This window comes from Echinops telfairi, unplaced genomic scaffold (assembly GCF_000313985.2).
Source record: "Echinops telfairi isolate 266 unplaced genomic scaffold, ASM31398v2 ScPeMD7_3;HRSCAF=10, whole genome shotgun sequence".
Classification (NCBI taxonomy): domain Eukaryota; kingdom Metazoa; phylum Chordata; class Mammalia; order Afrosoricida; family Tenrecidae; genus Echinops; species Echinops telfairi.
The window spans coordinates 42586835-42590964 of record NW_022103899.1 but is presented as its reverse complement, the minus strand read 5'-3'; the positions used below and the strand labels follow the sequence as shown (position 1 = coordinate 42590964).

The 4130-nt window shown below is 49.0% G+C and overlaps 1 protein-coding gene across 3 annotated transcripts in view; it reads right to left on the bottom strand.

Moving 5' to 3' along the window:
* The window catches only part of SMARCAL1 (SWI/SNF related, matrix associated, actin dependent regulator of chromatin, subfamily a like 1), a 60615-nt gene extending 59470 nt beyond the window's left edge, over window positions 1–1145 (bottom strand). For 2 of the 3 annotated variants that reach the window (XM_004701595.2, XM_045295739.1), the window contains exon 1: window positions 1021–1145. The gene's annotated coding sequence lies outside the window, so the exon portion shown is untranslated. The remainder of the gene's footprint in view (window positions 1–1020) is intronic. The other variant, XM_045295732.1, reaches the window with a different exon arrangement.
* Window positions 1146–4130: the final 2985 nt, after the last annotated feature.

Genomic DNA, 4130 nt, shown 5'->3' with positions numbered 1-4130 from the left:
CACCCACCCTCATTCAGGAACCCTGGATAAGTTAAAGATTATTTTTTCCATATCTTACATCCTCCTCCGTCGCTGCTCACCCACTTTTCTGTTATTCGTCCCCCTGGAAGGGGGTTCTAGATTGATCCTTGTGATCAATTCCCCCTTTCTCCCCCCACCCTCCCATAATCCTCCTGGCATCACTACTCTCCATGTTGGTCCTGAGAGGTTTATCTATCCTGGATTCCCTGTGTTGCAGGCTCTTATCTGGAGCAGTGTGCATGCTCTGATCTAATCTGATTTGTAAGGTAGAATTGAGGTCATGACAGTGGGGGGAAGGAAGCACCAAAGAGCTAGAGGTAAGTTGTGTGTTTCATCGGTGCTATACAGCACCCCGACTGGCTCATCTCTTCCCTGTGACCCCTGTGTGAGGGGATGTCGAGCCTAACTCTTAGAAGGATAGAAAGCCTCATCTTTTTCTTTCGGAGCGGCTGTTGGTTTCAAACTGCTGGTCTTTTGGATAGCAGCCCAAGGGGTGTGACCAAGACGCCACCACGTGGTGATGACGTATGGGGGGAGTAACACGGTTTAAATCACAAAGGCTACTTTCCCTGTTGGGCCGGGTTCCCCTTGGCCAGGGCCCCAAACATCACCTGTTCCCAGGGGCCTTCCACCTCCTCTACCTACGAGCACTTGGGAGAGTTAGGCGGAAAGCCTTCGTTCCGCAGGAGGGTCAAATCCCTCAATGTCCAGAGCTGCACAGGGCTGCCCAACTTTCCAGCCTGGGGTCTGGGTCCCAGGTCTGGCGAGCTAACAGCCTTCACTCGTCAGGGGAAGTAACCCTAGAGATCAGGCCCACACCATCAGGAATGCCCTTCCTCCTCCCTTCGCTGGGACCTCGGCTCTGCTATGTCAGGGGGGCGAGCCGCACCCCGGCCCCTCTTATCTCCATTTGAGTCACCCTTTTCTTGGGCCCACTCGCTCCTTAAGGCTGGCATTTGGTGTCGTCCGCCTCCGCCACCTTCTTCCCGGTCTACCTACTTCTCCGGCGACGGTCACTCAGCACGGGCTCTGCACTCGTGGCGCCCTCCCAACGCACCTCGACCCCAGACCCCTCCGCAGCAAGACGACCCTTCCGGCTGGGGGTTAGGAGGAGGACGTGTGGGAGTGCCGCTGGTTGCTCTGCCTGATGGCAGCGCTAAATCACCGCCGAACTACACTTCCCAGGGGCAATGCGGCTCGGTTTCGAGAAATCGCGTGGGATTGAGGCGCTGGCGAACGAGAGCGGTCCCGCAATATCTTCTGGGATTTGCAGTTTAGACAGGAGTACTGCGGTCTCTAGGAGCACCGCCCCGTCGGGGGCGGGGCGGGGCGGGGCGGAAGTGGTGCTCTGTGGGAGTTGTAGTTCTTGGTCCCGCGATGGGTTTCCGCCAAGCGCCTGATCTAGACAGCTTGAATGATTGAGGTTTCCACAACTAGAATCTCCGAGTCAGAGCTGTTACCGCAGACAACCAGACTGGTAATAGAATGAATGGTTGCACAGCACAAAGAATACATGGCTGTCACTGAATGGTGCATGTAGAAATTAGATTGTGTTTTGGTGTGCATACTTTCAACAATAACAAAGTAGCTCACAGAGCATTCATTCCTGGGATTCTTGTTTTTGTAATCTAAACACACCTGCTACCGCAATCCCCACTTCCCAGGCCAAAGTAGTCGTGCACATGTAACATGAATTCTCTTATTTCATCTTCATGGAATATACTCACCCTCATGGGGAACCTGAGACCAAGAGCCATGCCATAATAACTTTCTCAGGGTCCTTTAAGACTAACCAGTGATTCTGATGAGCGTGAGGGGAAATCAGTCAATTGACACCCTCAGACCCCGCTTATCTCATTTCCAAGCACCAGCACTTTTCCTCTGTACTGTCAACTTAAAAATATATATACATATTTTTAAAGAGAGCTTTCGGTTTGTAGAAAATAGAGTATATAGTATTGAGAGTTCCCATATAGCCTTTGCTCCCTTCACCTATAGTTTCCCGTATTATTAACACCTTGTATTTGTGCAGGCCAGGCAGTGCTTCATCATGTTCTGGGTAACAGCACCTTAGAAAGACAGCATAGTTGTGTTAGTCTGGGTAGACTAGAGAAAAATTCATAGACACTTATGTATATAGGAAAAAGCTTTATATACAAGAGCAATTGAATATTGAGAAAACATCCCAGCCTAGTCCAGATCAAGTCCATAAGTCCTATATTAGCCCATATGTCCAATACCAGTCTACAAAGACCTCTTCAGACTCACAAAACCCATGCAATGATGCTGAATGCCGGAAGATCACAGGCCAGTGGGTGGGAAGTCTTGTGGATTCAGTGGTATTGTAAGCATCTCAGCACTGGCAGGGGTCTCCACGTGGCTTCTCCAGCTCCAGAGGTCTGGTTGCATCAGGGTAGGTCCATGTGGCTTCTCCTCAGGGATGTCTCCCAGGGAGAGAACAGAAAGAGTGTGTCCCCCACCTCCAAAGAGGAATACAGGATTTCCCAGAATCCTTAGGAGAAGGCCATGCCCACACAGAATCCTTATTGGCAATTACCTGATTGACAGGCTAGACTCCACACCTGCATTCTTAATCCACAAGTTGACAAACGCTTATATAACTACCACAATAGTTTTGCCAAGGAATGTTAGCTACTTGGAATCATGTAATGTGCAGCTCTTGTAGACTGGTTTGTTTCACTAAACAATATGCATTTGGGGTCCTTTCAGATCGTTGCACAGCTTGATAGCTCATTTAGATTGTAGATTGTTTGCCTATTAAAGGACATGTTGATTGTTTCCAGAATTCAGTAATTATGAGTAAAATTGCTACAAACATTTGTGTGCAGGTTTTTTAATGGACATAGGTGTTTAACTCTTTTGGGTAACTACCTAGGAGTGAAATTGCTGGATTGTATGGTGAGATTATGTTTAGCGTTCACTTCCCCACCAGCAATGAAAGAGAGTTCCCGTTGCTCCACATTCTTCCCAGCATTTGATATTGTCACTTTTTTGGATGCTAGCTGTTCTAATAGGTGGAGTCCCTGGGAGGTACAAATGGTCAACATGCTCAGTGGCTAACAGAAAGGTTGAAGATTCTAGTCCACCTAGAGGTGCCCCAGAAGAAATGTCTGCAGTCTGCTTCTGAAATATCAGTCATGGAAAGCCCTATTAAGTATCGTTCTGTTGAGGTCAGCTTGTTTCAGCGCTCACTGTAAGCAGAGCTTGGGTGGTATTTTACCCTCTACTTTTGGGTTCCAGGTAGGTGCCCCTGTGGAGGGCACAATCTGGCCAAATCAATAGCAGTCCTAATGTAACTTCAGACAGATGACGTGAGTTGACAAAAGCTAGTTGAAAGTACTATGGACTACCAAAAATCCAAACAAATACTCCTTAAAATCAAGAATGGTGAGACTCCATGTTGTGTACTTTGGACATATTATCAGGAGAGGCTAGTCCCTGGGAAAAGACATCATCCTTGGTGTGTGAGTCCAGGTTGACTAGAGAAACAATTCCAGGGACACTCATAAGAGAAAGCTTTTTATCAAGAAGTAATTATGCATCGATAAAACATTCCAGCCCAGTCCAGATCAAGTCCTTAAGTCCAGTGCTAGTCCATAAGTTTGATGCTAGTCCATAAATCCCTCTTGATGCAAAAGGCAGGAAGATCACAGCTGGTGGGTGCAAAGTCTTGTGCATCCAGTGGTGGTAGCCGCATCTTAGGGCGTCTGGCAGGTCTCTGAGTGGCTTGCCAGCAGGAAGGTGAAGCAGAGAGAGAGTGTCTCTCATGGAACCTCACCATGTAGCTTCATGGTGTAGCGATGTGTGGCGGGCAAAGCAGGTCTCAGCAGCGCCTCATGATGTAGTGATGCAAAACGGCAGGCTGGAGGTGCAACGTCGGTCCACAGGTGGCAGACACAGCAGGGTGAGGCGATATCTCCGAGTGGAGCAGCACAGCGACATGGTCCACCTCGGTTCATGGGTTGCCTTGTCCAGGTGGAGCAGAGCACTGCAGGGCCCACAGGTAGTACAGCATGTTGTTGAGGCAGAGCAGCTAACTCAGGTAGCACACTGATCTGATCACCAGGGAGACAGAGAGAAGGAGGAGG